At 53.5% G+C, this 17,037-nt stretch overlaps 1 protein-coding gene across 15 annotated transcripts in view; it reads left to right on the plus strand.

Moving 5' to 3' along the window:
- The first annotated feature begins 380 nt into the window (after window positions 1-380).
- Window positions 381-17,037, plus strand: part of PPFIA4 (PTPRF interacting protein alpha 4) — a 57,607-nt gene continuing 40,950 nt past the window's right edge. For 14 of the 15 annotated variants that reach the window (XM_055728260.1, XM_055728262.1, XM_055728263.1 and 11 more), the window contains exon 1: window positions 386-443. The gene's annotated coding sequence lies outside the window, so the exon portion shown is untranslated. Of the gene's footprint in view, window positions 444-17,037 lie in introns of all 15 variants that reach the window. The other variant, XM_055728261.1, reaches the window with a different exon arrangement.

Genomic DNA, 17,037 nt, shown 5'->3' on the forward strand with positions numbered 1-17,037 from the left:
TCGCACATCCACTGCCACCGAAACCAGGAGGGGCGATGTGCCTTGTTCCCCCCCACAGCTCAGAGCTGGGCCTCGGCATGGCGAGGAAGGGGATGTGGCAGAGCATGGGGCTCACCGCCTGGCCCATCTCTGCTCCCACACGGTGGTGGTCTCTGCAGCTGGAGGGGGAGGGAAGGGACACCCAGGGCTACACAAGCCCCCCAGGAGAGTCCTGCCCCCTTGGGGGCTACTAAACCACAAGGAGGTTCCTGCCCCCCAAGAGAGTTCTATGCCCTTCCCAGGGGGGTTCCTGTCCCCCCAGCCCCCCGACCCCTACCTCACCCCGCGGGGCGTGGCCAGCGGGGCGTGGCCAGGCGGGGATGCTGACGCAGGGGCGGGGCGGGGCGGGCAGCGGGAGGCAGCGGCGCGGTGGCGGCGGCGGCTTCCAGCGACTTCGGCGGTCGGTGAGTGCGGGCGGGGCCGGGCGGCCCCATGCTGCCCAGGGGGATGCTTCGCCCCACGCGGAACCGGGCGGAGGACGCTCTGCCCCCGTGGTCCCCCAGAGGGGCTGGGTAGGGGATGCTCAGCCTCGCTTCTGCCCCCTTGGTGGGGCTGGACTCGGGAGGCTCTACCCTTTCTGCCTTCTCGGGGATGCTCTGCCCCCCCTCCCTCGAAGGGATGCTCTGCGCCCTCCCGTGGGGGTGAGCTGGTGGGGCTTTGCTCCCCATTGTCCCCCGGGTGGGGCTGGGCTTGGGATGCTCTGGCCTGCGGTGCCCCGCAGGGATGTTCTGGCCCCCAGGAGGGGCTGCTTCAGTCCGGGGGTGCTTTGTCTCCCACCCCTTTACCCCTTGGAGGGGGTGTCTGGGTCAGGCGGTGTGCTGAGCTCCTCCATTTCCCTTGGGTTACATCTGAGCTGGAGGGATGTCATCCTCACACCCTATCTGGATTGTGGGGGGACTTGCTGTCCCTTGACATTACCCCCAGGCTGGGCATCTGAGCCAAGGGTTTGCTCACCCCACACACACAGCTGGCCACAAGGCAGGGGGCTGAGAAGGCAGATGTGCTCCCCCATCCCCGCTGGGTGTGCAGGCAGGAGGGGTGAAGGGGTGGGCACATCCACCTCCCCTGAGGCTGCGTGATTTGGGGGGGGGGGCAGTGGTTCCTGTAACTCAGGAGTGGGGAGGGGTTTTCAGCTGTTCTCTGCCCCTGGAAGCCCCTCAGTATGGTCCCAAGCTGTCCTTTTGCACCCCCCCACATCCCCCTCATGCTGCCACCTTACAGTGAGGAGGGGGGGAAGGCATCTTGGTGAGACTGGCCCTACCCTGGCCTTCTGCTTCTCTGATTTCCCCACACTGTATCCCCCTACCTCCCTGAATACTGTCTCCAGCCCTCGAGCATCTGCCCTGCAAGCATCCACCCAGTGCAAATCTCTGGGCTGTATCAGCCCAGTGAGTGTCTGCTTGGCACTGAGCTCTGGGCTGGACCAGCTCATGGGGATGCTGGCTAGACAGATGCTCATGGGGCTGGTTCAGCCTGGAGCTTGGTAGAAGGTAAATGCCCACCAAGCTGGTCCAGTTCGGAACTGGGCAGATGCTCACCAAGCTGGTCCAGCCTGGACATTGGCACTGGGCAGATGCCCACTGTGCTCAGGGCTGGACCAGCCCAGTGAGCATCCAGCCAGCTTGGCTAGCTCCAGCTGTGCTCACACTGGTTCCCATCCTCTTGTCAGCTGGTGCCATCTCATCACAGCTGTGGCAAGCTGCCTCCAGACACCATGATTTTCTCCTGAATAACCAGCCTTTAAGGGCTTGTTTATCCCCTAAATTGCATCATTATAACAGCAATTGGCTTAGGAAGCTGGGTTTTGTTAAAGCTGTGCAAAACCTTCTGGGGACGCCCTGGTTTTGGCCAAGTCAGGGTTGGCAAAGTATTCATTTAAGCTCGTTTGCCACCATCTGCTCATACGCTGGAATGAAGTTTTCCTGGTGGGTTTGATACCACCACGCCACTTCGCGAGCGTGAGCTGGTACAGAGGCAAGGTGTGAGCTGGAGTTTGGTACCTGGATGAGTGTGCCCATGTGATTCAGGAGTTTCTTGTTTGCAGTGCTGCCCAGAAACCTGCCCAGGAGGTGGAAAGTCAGTGTTTTCATAGCTCTGATGGTCTGGGAGTCTTAGGTATCTGTGCTGTTGGGGATACCACAATGTGGTGCTCCCTGCATCTCAGGACAGTGCTGGTTGGGAAACAGGACTGATCTCTAGGGACTTCCCTAGAGATTTGTCAGGGAGCTGCCAGCACAGGATGCTGGTGCTGTCCCCGTGGCACCCAGAGGTGTTCAGTTGCACAGACGACTTCCCAGCTTTGGTGCTTGCTTCTCCTACATCTCTTTTCAAGGAGACAGACCAGAGGTTGGCTGGGACTTATATCACCAGCTGGAGGGTGATGGGGAGCCCCTAAACTAGCAGGTTTCTGAGAAATTGATGGTGGGACTGGTGATCTGGCTTTCCGGGGTGGCCAGCTCAGCTGTGACTTGGCCAATGTGGGATTAAATGGCTTGTCCATCTCTGTGCAGCTTTCTGGCTTCATGGCGAGGGCGAGGAGGTCTTGCTCTGTACCAGTGGCTTGGTCCAGCTGTGCCTCCACGCTTGCCAGCAGTTGAAGAGCAGATGCTCGGGGATTGATCTTGCTGGAGATTTGGGTTCCTGCTGGTCTCAATTGTCTAAGAACGTGCTGCCAGTAAAAAACACCCTCAAAACCTCCTTGCCCGTATCTTTTGAGGGCCCTTTTTTTCAAGCCTTGCTCTTTCAGGCAGCTCCTGCTGGGGTGCAGGGGGATAGGGACAGGCACAAGTGTGGTAGTGTGAGGAGAAGGAGGCTGAGTGAGTGCGAGCTGGGCAGATGATGGGATCGTGGTGTGCTGGCTGGGGAGATCATGGCCGTGAGTCAGTGTGAAGAGAGAGCCTAAATACTCTGTTAGAGGTGGGAGTTTGCGCTGAAGCTGAGGGAGGCAGCCCTGAAACCTCAGAGGGTGCTGAACCCAGACTTGGGTCCAACTGGAAATGCTTCTGGAGGTCTCCACTCTCTGGGGACAAGGAATGACTTCAGCGCAAGTATCTGTCCACTGCCATTTCATGTTTTCCAGCCAAGCAGACATATACTGGATTTTTTTAGCAAACCTTGAAACCTTGTTTTACAATTAATTTCTTCCTAAAGAATGCTTTGGTGAGTCTGAGGTTTCCCAGGTGATTCTCAAAAGTGAGCTGGGAGGTCTCCGGGCTGGTAGCTGGAGGGGAAGGATGCTGAGTCCATTGCCCAGCTTTCTTACCAGAGAGGTGTAAAGGCAGTAACAACCCCCTACTTCACAGGTGCTTTCTGTGAAATGCCAAGCACCAAGTATGGGGGTGACTGATGGTCCTGACTGAGGGTGAGGGCTCTGGTCTGGGCTCCACAAGTGGATCCAAGCCCTGACCAAGCTCCTGAGGGATGTGGTTGGGAGTTTTCAGTGCTTAAAGGGCCCTTCTCAGAGCAAATGATGCCAAAAGGCTTGGAGGTGGGTGCACGTGTGGGTGTGCACACACGAGTTGGCATTTGGAAGGGAAAATATCACATGAAACAACTGCAGTGTTGGGGAACAGGTCCGCATTTGGGCCCATCTGGAGTAGAAGTAGTGAAAAATGATTCAAGGCTCTTTGCTAAAAAAAGTTGTGCTGATATAATCGGATTTTTTTTCTGGGCTGTGGTCAAGCAGGTTAAAATCCTTGTGGGGACATCGTAAAGCCCTCCATTTAATTTGTGCGGTGAGGATGCCCTAAGGAATGAAGTGGGTGTTTCTCTCTCTCTCTCATTTATGTGCAAAGCTGTGCATAGAGCAACGCTGCCTGCCCCTCAGCCCCTGTGCAGCACTGGCAGTGCAGCGATTTCCATCCTGCAGTGGGGAGGTGGAGGGATCTTGGAGCTGGGTGCCAAACCTTCTCCAAAAGACAGGGCCAAAAGTCGCTGGCCAGGAGGGGGCTGACCCTGTGTCCTCCAAGTTGCCCTTCCTTTCCTGAATCTCCACCCTGGTGTTTTAAATCAGCTCATGGGTCGCTCTCTCCAGCACTGTAATCCTGCAGGACTGACAAGGCTGGAATTTATCTGAAATGCAGATAGATATTTTTTTTCAGCTCCCGGTTTTCAGTTTCTGCCACGCTTCTCTTGGCAAGCGCGAGGAAGTACCGGCTGGGTGGCTGCCTTTAATTGCATTAAAAAAAAAAACAAACGGGGGGTGTGTGGTGTGTGTGTGTGTGTAAAAAAAAAAAAAAAAAAAAAAAAAAAAAAGAAGAAAGCAAGCGGTGAATGAGAGCTCATTTCCCCCATCCTCCTGTCTGTTGTGACCAATTTCCAGGAGCGGGCAGTTCCCAGGGTTTTTTGCTGTGTGATGCCCCTCTCCCCTGCAGCCTCCCAGGCAGCATCAGCTGTGCCGAGCCCCTGCCACTGCATGCTGGGGGTCACGGAGGCAGTGTCAGGCCAGGAAACGCTGGGGCATGGGCCCAGATCCTCTGCAGGGAGGTGAGACGTTGACAACGTGCGGCCGATAGCTTTAAATAGCGAGTGCTGTGCCGCGGGGATGTGCAGCAGGGAAGGATGCTCTCCTGCCTGGACTCTCCATCCAGCATCCCAGAGGGGAGAGGATCCATCGTCAGGCCAGGATGGCACAGCACCGGAAGCGACCCACTCCCAAAATTGCTGCCCATCCACCAGGCACATTGATTTAAAGCTCCTGTTTCCACCTTTTCTTGGCAGAAATGAATTTTTTCCATAATTACGAATGGGTTTTACCTCCCTGGCTAGCATTGTTTGTGATGCAGCTGATCTTCTGGGACAGAAGAAACGCACTGTTGCAGGGCTGGCTGCTGCGTGGTGCCCTGAGGGGTTTGATAGGCAAGAGGTAGGCTATCTCTTGGGCTGCACACCAGATAGCTGGAGCCTGGGGAAAGGGGAATGTTTGGCCGTGCTTCCAGCCCAGCGCTCACCTTTCTGGGAGTCTCATTAGTGCAGTACATCTTCAAACAGATCCTCTCCTGCCAAAGCCTGGCCTTTCTGGCTTCCAAAATCAGGAAAGATATTTGTAGCCTTGCTGTGGCATTAAAACAGGTGTCATAAACGTGATCTGAAGCTCTTAGGCATGAATTAAATAGGTCTGGTGGTGGTGCCTACTGCTGTTCCCCTTGCAGAAATTCATGGTGCCAGGGGCTGCAGACAGTGAGGGGAAAGAGATGGGCTTGTACAAAGTTTACAGCCTCGATAATCCAGTTAATCTGCCCCATAATTCAGTGTCTGGCAGCTGTACTAACTAGATCTTGGCCTCTTTCTAGCATCCCTCCAAAACTGCTTTGGAGGAAGGAGTCAGAAAAGGTCCAGAGGTTATTTTTGGCTGTGGCTGATTTATTCACACACTGATCAGCCAGGAAAGGAAGTTATTCTGGTCCCAAACTGTCCCACATAACCTGCAAGTACCTTGTGCGAGTGTGATTTCTCTGGGTGAAGTTGCAAGATGATGTTCTTATTTGGGGGAGTGAGCTCTCATAAAGCGCCTTGATGGCTCACTGTCCTGCGAGCCCACTCAGGGAGCTCAGGTCAGGCCAGCCCCACAGCCAGGGAATTACAGGATCTGCACCCTCCTGTCCTTGGTCCTTCAGGGACAGACCTGAGCCTTGTGTCCCTGGGGTGGTGGAAAGCACTGTGGCTTGAAATTCCTGCTTCATCCAAGGGAGCACCCAGCTAGACTGTGGGTCTCCCTGGGTGAGACCTAGGTTTGGGGAGCACAGGGCAGCATTTCAAGGCTCATTGGAACACGGCATCGGTTTGAGGCTTGGAAAGTGCCACAGCGTCTTGGACAGTTTCTCTGCAGGATGAGGTAGCTGTGGTGCTGAATGTCTTCTTGTTATGTTTGCTTCCCCTGGCATGCTGCAAAGCTGAGTTCTCTGCTCTCAGGAAGGGGTGGTGGGAATGAAGTGTGAGGGCGGCACAGCCAGATACTGCTTTTCTCCTGTGTATGCACAAGAGATTGTTTCCATGGGGCTTCCTGGTGTCGCCGCAGCTGATTTCTGGCCAGGGCTAGTGTGGGTCGGCCAGGGTGGGCATCCCTGGGACATAGCGCTGACGGTGCCTTTGCCATCCCATTGTGCCGATAATGTGTTTCCTACCCCAGCTGAGGATGGCATTTCCGTCAGCTGCATCCCCCTGCAGAGCTGCTGGTTGCAGCAGAGATCCAGTCCCTGTGCCACCCTGGTAGTTGCTGCATGTCTGGGGACGTCAGTGGCAATGTCCAGCCATGGATGCACTACTGGCATGAGCAAAGGGGGACCACATCTGCAGTGAGGAGGCAGGCAGGGCCAGGCCTGCATGGTGAGAGCGAGCCAGGCATTTTGGCTAAGGCAGGCTGGGGAGGATTGCAGGAAGCTTTGTGAGGGCAGAGGAGCTGTGAACCCAAGCCCCTAAAGGACCCATGGAGCTGTTGAGCAAACCAAATGTTGTCTGCTGCTTTGCCACTTGGAAAACTTGGCTGTGCTAGACTGTGGGTAAGTGGAAGTCCTGCAGATTCCCGTCTGCCTTTGGAGAGTTGCTGCCCTCACTCCTCCCCAGCATCGCAGCACCTGGAGGCAGGTGCCTGCAAGCTTTGTTGAGACACAGGGGACAGAACGAGGTCTCTAAGGTCACTGCAAGCATCCCTTGGAGAGACACCTCCCTGAACCCTTCCAGAGGATTGGGCTCTCCAGTTGCCATGTGCAGAATAATATGACTTAACTAATTTTAATCTAGTAAGTGTTTAATTGGAGGCAGAAGGCTCATCTTTCTAGATCAGAGCTGTGTTTCCTTTGAGCCCAGGTCCAGAAAGGGTTTGCTTTGCTGCTGTTAGCTGTCTGGTATCCAGATATGACACCCAGAGAGCAGCTAGTATTTGATGAAGAGAGGCTTCTCTTTCCTCCTTCCCAGCATCAAAACCTGGATGATAATCATTTGATTATTGCCAACACTTTGGGGCTGCCGTATTAAAAAAAAAGAGCATTTTTCCCCTTTTTGATCATCTGCTTCTAGTTAATTTAGTTACAAGTCTTTTGCAGTGGCCATTTTTGGAGATGGCAATGAGAGCATCTCTGCAAGTAGAAATGGCTTTCGTTCTGCATGTCCTTCATATTTGCATGTATGTAAAGAAATTTTGTCTCTTAAAATGAAGCTGAAATAAGCCTCAGCATTGCTGATCACCGCGTGGCTCTTCATGAGCGCTGGTGTCGCTTTCAAATCACACGTCGTCAATAAATCTAATTCTAACTGCCCTGCAGTAAATGGCATCAGCCTGCACTTTGAGATCTCTCCCACACGTACTCCTGCTGCCTAAAAATACCAGCGCTTTAATTCTCAAATGACTTGGCTATTGTACAGCCACCATTTTTTATTTAAGTATTGCTGCATGGCTCAGTGCAGGACATCTGTTATGCTACAAAGGGTGAAATTCTGCTCTTGAAATCTGGTCTTTAAGTAATGAAGCAGCTGTGTCGATCTTTGGGGTAAATGAACATTTATTACTTTTACTCTCTGTGCTGTGAAATGTGTTAATCAGGGGTGCAGTAGTGTTCAGTGAAGCAGGGTCCAGGTGGGGAAACTCATCCCTGATGTAGCATCAAGCAAAATACCCCGCAAAACGCATCCTTTCACCAAAGAGATGGACCCTCAGTGACCGCCAAAGAAAATGCCATTGTTGTTGGTGACCTTCCCAGGGAAGGGCAGGCCAAGTGTGCTTGGCCATCTCAGGGCACGGGAAAGGCACTCCAAAATCCCTTCCAGCCCATCGCGGGAGCCCTCCAAGCCCCTGAGCTGTCCCTGTGGTGAGGAGAGCAGAGGTGAACAGACCCGTCTCCCCAACACTACCCATGAAGATGCTCTTGTGCTCAAGTACCTGCCCACTTTAGGAGCTCTTGATAACGCAGTGTACTGCACTTCGTTCCTGTTATACCCTCCGTGTGTGTGCCCCAGGTGTCTATTACATCCTCTGCAGTAAATACATAATTTGCATTTGCATGTCTGGCTTTGAGATGTGGAATACAGGGAAGGGGACTGACTGCTTCAGTTTGAGTAGCTGGTTCTCTCTGTAATGGGTGATGCAGAGGGCATGCTGGTGTTTGCAGTTCATGCAGGGCACTGGACAGACTGGTGTGTAACTTGGAAGCAAGCAGGCTTTTTTTCTTCAGCATATTTCAGCCTCTTGACCTTACTGGCAGGGCAGGGAGAGCTCATCTGTTGGTCTACAAATGAAGCCAGGGGCTAATAACATGTGCTGTGATCTTGGGGTGAAGTGGAAAACTGGCTTACTGGCTTTGTGGCATTGACTGGGGGATTTTGGAGCCGTGCTGGATGCAATGGATGTGAAAAGAGGTTCAGCATAGCTGGGAGGTGCTGAGGCTATAAAACATGAGTGATGCTCTAAATGGATGTGTTTCTTAGGAGACTTTGAATTGAAGGTATTTGGATTTTCCTCTTTCCATCTCTATGCAATAAACCCTTACACTGCTGGGGGAGTTAATTTCTGAGCTGTAAATGCTTCCTGGAGCAGTGGGCGAGCACAGGCTTGAGGCACACACAGCTAACAGAGTTGGCTGGTAGCTGGGAGTTCTACACCCTGCTGCAATATGGTCAGGCCATGAGCACAAGCGTTGATAATTCCCTCAGTCTAGGGGCGGGGGGGAAGAAAAGTATGTTTTGGAGGCTTAAAAGGTGAGGAAACCAGCTACCAGCCCCGCATAGCTGGCAGACACTGGCTACTTGGTTTCCCCCAAGTAGCTCTCCACTGCAAGTAGGAGGAAATCCAGCCATTGGAGATGCCAGGCAGGTACTGCCACTGCCCCAGGTGGGGACAAGTGTAGTGACTTACCAGGAAGAGCCACCCTGGTCTATCAGACCAAGATGCAGTAGGTCATCCATCACTCAGTGCCCAGATTTTCTCCTTCCAAGGCTCCACGTGTGCTGACCTGGTGTGCCTCAAAATGCCAAAAACCTGTTGTGGAGAAGGAAGTAGAAGGTTTTTCCCATGTACTGCCTTCACCCTCAGCTTTTTCCACCCTCTTTCCTTCAATGCAAGTGTGTACACAAGGAGAGTGACCATGGGGCAGCTACAATCTAGTCGCTGGTGAGCTGGAGATTTGCCTGAGCCTGTTCTCCCAAAAGCATGAGATTTAGCAGGATTTATCCCCAAATGATTGGGAGATGCTGATGAGTGTCCAGGTTAACCAGTCTTTGGGGCAGTTGGGGACCTTCATGGTCTCCTTTTGCCCCTCTCCATCCCCCCTTGGCTTGGTTTGAGGCTGATCCGCTCTGAGGCAGCTGCCAAGTGCACTTGGTAGTGCCCAAAGCTTTCATAAATCTGTGAGGAGTCATGGGCACAGGACAGGTGGTAATAACACCAGTAACCAGAGCAGGCTGGCTGGAGAGAGGTGGTCCGGACTGGTGGTGATAGGAGGATGCTGCTAAGGAGAAGGCGATGGTGGCTGCTGTGACAGTTTTATTGCCTCTGTCTTCCTCTGAAGATGATGGTCTGGGTTTGAAAGAGTCTGGCCTCTGTGCAGCTGCAGCTCCTGGCTCCCAGCTGCCCTCAGCCTTGCTCCGGCAGGGAGATGTGTGCAGTTGGACTCTTGCTTCTTGTTGTTTTCCAAAAAGCGAATATTGTCAGATTCAGAGCAACTCCGGCCATATCATATGCATATTAATGTGGAGCCAAAGCAAGGCTTAGCACGCACGTGTCTACCTCTGTGGATAGCTGGGGTGGGAGCTGGGTGTGTGCACATCGAGGTCTCTGCTGAGGGGTTTCAGAAGGATGTTATCTGCAAATGCAGCTCACAGAAAGCTGGGAAAGTGATAGAGAGAGATGCCAAGAAGGGAGGCTGCTGCGGGGAATCTGAGCGGCTCCTGCCTGCAAAACTCCTCACGCTGCTGCTTGTGAGATGCTGGAGAGGCAGATCAGCTGGGGAGCGCCAGCTTGCCCCCGCGCTGGGAGCAGGAAAGGGGCTTTGTGTCAGCGCTGGAAGAGCAAGAGCAGCATGACTTCAGCTCAACCTCCCAGGCTGGGATGGAGCTACCTTTGCTCTGGAGCGGCAGCCACTGAGCCCGCAATGCTGCGTGACACTGATACAGCCCAGACACTCCTCTCCCTGGCTGTCACCGCAGCAGCCTGAAAAAGCCGGGGCCGTGCAAGGCCGTGCTTGTGCTTGCCTAACGTAGGCACCGTAGGAACCAGCTGCTGCCGGCTACAGCTGGAGGCTGCAGTCCTGGCCCTGTTCCACCCTGGCTGCAGATGTTCTGGCTCAGCTCCTCTGAGGGTGGGGTGGTCCGTAGGGGGCTGGAGGCATGGGTGACCCTTTGCAGAGGATGCCAGAGGGACTGCTCACTTTGCTTTTCTGCTTGGGATTCTGGCAGCTGGGTTTGTGGCTGTGCTGATGGTGCTGCAAGCACCCTGAGAAAGCTCCTCAGGCAGGCAGAGCAGGGACCCTGTGACGTGGTACAGTGGCAGCATGGCCCAGGAGTGGCCGGAGAGCAGGATGAGGGCCTCTGTGAAGGATGCTTCAAAATATGGAGGCATTTAACGGCAGCTCCTAGAGGGCTTGCTGGTCTGCAGGGGGGTGAGGCTGGCCTGGGGCTGCTGTCTCCTGCAGCTGCTCTTGCCTTCCTTGCTGGCACAGCCAAAAGCATCCTAAATTTCTCACAGGTCACACCAGGCACACCTCCAGAAGTCAGCCCACCACTGTAGTCACCAGGGTGGCTTTCAGGGATGAGCAGAGCCATTTTCAGGTGCTTGCTCCCCATCCCACTTGTTCTCCAGCTGTTCAGCTTCCCCCATCATATCCCTGTTCTCATCAGTCATTATTTCTCTCTGGGTGGAGGCTTTTTAATAACATCTGACATTTCAGCTATTTTTGAGTCATTTCCTTTCTTCTACTCCAATTTTCTTCCTCTTCTTCATACCTAGGAAACCTTTCTTTGTCTTCGGCCAAGGGGGAGGTGTCTGTTATTGCCTCTGTTATCATATTCCAGGAGGTCTGATCAGGTTAATGAAAATCTTTCCCTCTTTCTCTTGTGTGTCGCTTCCACTCCCATCTTCTTTAGCCTGGTATCTTAAGGAAATGAAACGAAAGAACTTGTGTTGTCAGGGCTTTTTTCTCCCCACGCTTGCTCGCAAATTTGTTGATCTCCCTTAGCAAATCTGATGGGGTGGAGAGCTTGAAACATGCTGGGGCTTGTGGTGGCTGGCAGGGAGGACAGAGCCAGGCCGTGCCCTGGAGGGGCATGGTGCAAGGTGCCCGTGGTGGTGCAGTGGACTGGGGCTCATTGCCCAGAGAACAGGGCTCCATATCCCACTCAGAGCACAAGGGGTGCCGAGGCTGTATCCCCAAGCCCTTTAGCTGGGATAACAGGCTGCACTGCATGGCTATTTTTGCGGTCCAGCTGTTCTTCTTGTGTTCAGGAAGGGAACCAGAGGAGGAGAGTCGCTCTAAGCTCACAGACAGGGTGTTAGTCTGTGCTTCAAGAAAACTGGGCTGTGTTTTCAGCTGCAGCCTCACGTGTGGCTCGAGGGCTCTTCCTGCAGCAGCAGGAGCTGCAGCTGGTTTAAGCTAATCTGTTGGAGTGTGAACTGCAGCGACAGAGGAGCCAGGGGAGATTTTCTGCTGCTGTCCATGCTACAGGAGGGAGAGGCGGTAGAGCTTTGCCAGTGGCTGCTGCAAAATCTGGTTCCCTGGTAGTAACATGAGGATTGTAGCACTAACTGGTGAGGGAAATCTTGGGGGTCCTGGGAGAAGCACAATGTGTCACCGGTAGTTCAAGTGCATTGGTGGAAAAGGACCAAAGTGGTTCTTGATGGGTCCTTGGAGCTCATTGCCATTTGCAACAAGAGATGGGGTACCTTATGAGTGTGTTCCCACTTTTCCCAGCCTAGATTGCGGAGAAGGATTGTGCCAGGCTGGGGAGGAGGGTTTGCTGAAGCCCTGCAGCATGGAGATGCTGTGCCCAGGCCTTGCAGTGGAGAGACAACCTGTCTGCTTGGCAATTTAGCTGCGGGCAAAGCTTTTCTGTGGGTGAGTTACTGCTCATTGGCACCAAGTTGTGTTGTAGAGCTGCACTTGGAAGGTTTCACCCTTGCTGTGCCACGTCCTTCACTTTCCATGTACATTTGGTATTTCTTTTGGGCAACCTTTTCTGCTGTTCTCTCTTCAGCCTTTGTCCCTCAGGCCTGGAGCCCTGCTGAACCTCAGCATGGCCCCTGCCTAGTCCCACTGCCAGAGGAGATGGGGGTTACTGTAGGGGGCCTTGCCTCACTCTCTGCCTGGTCCCACCAGCCACCTGCCTTCCCTTCTCCCTTGTGGTCCTTCCCAGCGTGGGGGGCTTGCTGGGTGGCACCAAGCCGGCAGAGGGCAGAAGGGCACTTGTAGCCTAGCAATGAGCAGGGTCCTCACCAGGTCCTCACGGGATCCCTTCTCCTAGCAGATCCCCAAATGTGCAATCCTGTTAGTGGGGACGCAGTGCGTCTGTGTCGCGGCTCATGGACAATTTGCTTGGCCATACTTGTGGTCTGCTGAGTGGGAAGGCTTGATGGTGGGAAGACAAGACCAGCCTTGATGCCACCGTGGTCATGCGTGATACAGACGTTTGGGGTGCGTTTTGGAGCTAGGTTTCTTAACCAACTGTGAGACATGGATAAATGTAGGAGAAGGGCTTGGCAGTGCCCCCTGCTTAGGAGCTGGGTGCTTGGTTTCTCTTTCCAGGAAGGGTTTCGGTTTTCCTTTGTTCTCTCCAGCCTCTCTTTTGATGGTGGTGAGATGGGCTCTCTAATTGAGGAGATCCCAGCTGAATAATCCACTGAGGAAGCTGCTAATTTGAAGACATGTCTGTAATAATTAAATCATTATCTGGAGGGAAGTAGAGAACAGATACCAAAACCGGGCTAATTAAAATCCAAACCCAGGATGACTTGGGCTCTGGGCCAGAGCACAGTATAGTCTGTTGGGGATGTCTTCATGTGTAATTGCTTTTCAGAACATCAGTCCCACCAGAAAACCCATCTGTTCCCTGTCACGAGACCAAGATTGACCCAGAAACCCTCTTGTGTTGTCCTGTCCCATGTTCCCCAGACTAGACACAGCTAGAGGATGGTCATGTGCTTCTCAAAAGGCACAGGAGATGGCGAGGCCCAGTCTGGGTGAGTATGCAGTTCTTGGGCCTCGGGAACTAAATTCCTCCGTATCTCTGGAAGATTTGGTCCTTATCTTCTTTCAGCCCTCAGGCTTGGCCAATGTTCTTTGAAAGTCTGTTGAGATCTAGGAGCAAGGTGGGCTCATATCAATGCCTACTGCACGCATGGAAGGATTTGGACCTGCAAAGGTGCCATGGGGACCCATTGCCTGGGAGGAAGGTGGCTTTGGCTGTAGGGAGAGATGAGTCTTGTTCAGGCTGACTCTACATCTCGAGTGGGAGCACCTTGGGAGAGGTTTTGTGTGCTGCATTGCCTGTAAGGATGCACTGCGTTGCTACATATGAACCCAGCCGTTGAGCTGTCCTGGGGTGTCAGTTCTCAGCAGGTCCAGATAGGTGGAGGTGGCTCTACTGAGCTGAAATGAGGTGACTGGCAGGTGTGGTTGTGATGTTGGAGTGGAGAGAGGGTCTTTGGACAGCACTTCACACTGTGCCATGACGATGGCAGATATACAAGGTGGGTGTTAATGTGCATGCCCAGAGGTGCTGTGAACGCTTTGGCTGAGGCTAGTCAAGCCTGAAGTCCACCATGTCCTTCAGCAGGGCCAAGCCCTTTGCAAAGGACAATGCGTAAAAATCCCACCTCCCATTTTCAGGATGCTGGGTCGAGAGTAAATTCAATCCTTTTGAGTTCCTGCACTGGGTTGATTTCTGGGTCAAGGAGGTATTGTTGCTCTGTCTGTGTAGACTGAAGGTCCTGATGTAGGTGGTAGCAAGGTGAAACCCAGCAGCAAGCATCGCTTTAGACAAGCTGGCACTGAATCACTATTTTGGCAGGGAAAGGCTTGCAGCTGTCCAAACCAGGGCCCCTTCCAAAACTGGTTAAGATAAATTAGTGCATTTACCTAGTAGGGACAAGGTCGGGGAGCTCTGTCTATCAGGTGTGCATGTCCTGAGCATCACTTGGCAAATGCCCCTGTATTGGCTCATCTCAGGTGGGCTGGTGGCTGCAGTCATCATCTGAGCTTGGTAAGGTGGGAGGAGGGCACAGCGTGGGAGTCCAGGCAGGGAGTCACTTCTGTTGGGGTAAGCATCCCACCAACCCTGACACTTTTTTCCCCCTACATTGCCCTGGAGTGAGCGCAGCATCGCAGCAGCGTGGTGCTGGCACTGCAGCAGTGATGTGGTGGATCTCAGGGACAGGCTGCTTTGGGCTGAATCATCCCTAAGCCAGTGCCAGTGGAGCTGGGTTCTGCTTGGTCTAACATCTGCAGGAACAGGGCACTGTAGGATGCCCAGGGTCCAAAATCATGTTGAATAGAAGCCAGAAATCGAAAGCTAGCTGCAAAACGGTCACTAAACCTTCTAGAAAATGTTGGCTCAGCTGTTGTGCTTGAGTTGTGTGTGGAGAGGGACTCCCAACCCTATGTGCATCCTGGTGGCTTGTGAGCTTTAATATGCTGCTTGCTTTTAATAGTGCATGACATTGTCATCTCAGGCAGCAGATGTGTTGCCAAAGCATTGGGTCATCCCCAACTCTTCATCCCCCCTCCAGGGATTTCAAGGTTCCTGGCCACCACATTTTTTTGAGTGCTCACAGGAGCACTGCTCAACCAGACAGACAGGGTGGAAACCACCATGCCTGCATCTCTTCCAGCCAGTTGTGCACGAGTGTAATTACCTACATTTAATTTCTCTAAAAGCCTGCTGAGCTGCAAACACTGTTCCCCCCTCTCCTCGTGATATCTCACATGGATTGGCCAAATCCGGCTCTCGCCTCCTCCTGGGGGGGTTTGGGGGATCATCCCTGGCACCGGTGCATGGCCACAGGGACGCTTGCTCAGCTCAGTTTGTGCAGGAGCTCGTTGAAGTGCTGGGGGCCATTGCAAAGTGCTGTGTCAAGGCACTCTGCATCGATGGGCGTAACGGGGGTGGATGCTTCTTGGACGTGCTTCGGAGGTGATGGGTGGATACACAGGCCAGGAGTGATGATGGCATGGCTGGGGCCACCACCTTAGTGGTCTTCTTGGGTGAGCTGGCCATCACTGTGGGACCTTGCAGGAAGCACAGTGGGGACAAGGGGACAAGCTGCTGGGGCTCTCGGTGCCAGGCATGAGGCTTTGCCTGGGGTGCACTGAGTGCTACCAGCAAGGACACAGAGCTCACTGCATTACCTTAGCTCCACAGAACTGACATTTTAAGAGGGAACAAGTTGGAAATTGAGCTGAACTAATGCCCAGTGCTGCTTTTTGTGACGATAAATGCTCAGACGAGAGCTCTGCTGACACAGAGAACTGCTGCATCACTGCAGACACGACACTCCCCACGCTTTCTGGAGCTATTTTGTGTTAGTTCCCTCAATTTGAAGCTTACGCTGTTTTTTTCAAATCCCCCAAATCAGGGGAACAGTGCTGGGTCACTGTATTTCCTCTGGTTGGTCTCTCTGCTCATCCAGCACAGTCCTGAGCATCCTTAGATCATGTGCTGGTGCAGAGGAACAAGGATGAAGGCAGTGCTGGGCATGTACCATTGGGACCACTGCAGGCAGGATGGGTGACAGGATCACCAAATGGCATGGTGATAGCATGGGCTGGAGCATGCTCACTTACCCCTGGGGTGCCTTGGGGACATCTCAAGGGGATGGTTGCTCGGTGGCACCCTTGTCTCTCCCCACTGATACACCGAGGCTCCCAGCTGGGATGGGGACCACACTGGGTAGGGAGCTGGCTGGTGTCCGTGGCTGCTCTGCCCTCCAGGCCACCTGGCCCTGCTCCATCTGCCTGGGCTGCAGGACATGGCCTTTCTGCCCCATAAACCATGCGGGTCATTAGCTGGGGGACAGGGGTGCTGGTTAATGAAGAGAGAGAGGAAGGAGAGGGCTGGTGGAGCTGGGTGAAGCCCTCGGGGACTCTGCTCAAAGCTCCCTGCTGGGTCTAACACAGCTCGTGACATTCACAAAAAGCTTGATTTGTTCTTCCCAATCTCCTCCAGTACTTGGGATCTCTGGAGGGAACTGGACTTAAATATCCCTTTTGTCTTCCTTGTGGACTACATCTAGGAGGAATAAGCTCCAGATGGTCGACTAATTCCACCATTCTCCTGAAAGGAGACAACTTCTATTTTCCTTCTCAACTCAGTTCTCAAAGCACATCATCTTCAGGACCTCCGCCTCACTCGCGCAGTGAGCTGGGAACATAGTCTTCTGCTTCTTGGTGTTTGAGGATGTGCAGGGGCAGAATCATCACCAGAACCTCCTTCTTGCAAGAAACAAGCCTTAAAAATGCAAGACAAATGCAGGAGAAGCCTTTCTGCAGCACTGTCTGACCAAGGCTGGCACTTGGCGCTTTCCTGCTGCTCTGGCTGGAGGCTGTGTGGCTAACTGTGCATAACGAAGAGGGTGGGTTGAATAAGTGGACTTGCTGGATGTGGGTTAGGCAGAAGCAGACAGAGCTCTAGTGTCTGTGCCTTGCCCCTGGCCACCTTTTAAATGTCACTGTCCTCAGATGTCCCTGTACGGCTGCTTATGCCATGCCATGTCCTGTCACTCGCCATGAACCATAGGGATGAGACGCCGGGAGCTGGCACCCGGCTGCCTGGGTCCTGATGGGCACAGGCACCGTGTGAGTGGCAACAGGGTTATTCCAGCCTGGCTTGGGGGTGCATGGGAGCTGTGCTGGAGTTTGTCTCCATCTCTGCATGCTCCTTACTGACACCAGTCCTGTCTTCTGTTCTCCTCTGCCAGCTTCATCCACCCCTTCCAAACCATGTGGGGGGACAGACAAGATGCCAAAGGACCATGACTTGGCCAGGGAAGGTTGTGGTTATCCTCGGCATGAGGATGATTGG

This window comes from Falco cherrug, chromosome 16, assembly GCF_023634085.1.
Source record: "Falco cherrug isolate bFalChe1 chromosome 16, bFalChe1.pri, whole genome shotgun sequence".
NCBI classification, from domain to species: domain Eukaryota; kingdom Metazoa; phylum Chordata; class Aves; order Falconiformes; family Falconidae; genus Falco; species Falco cherrug.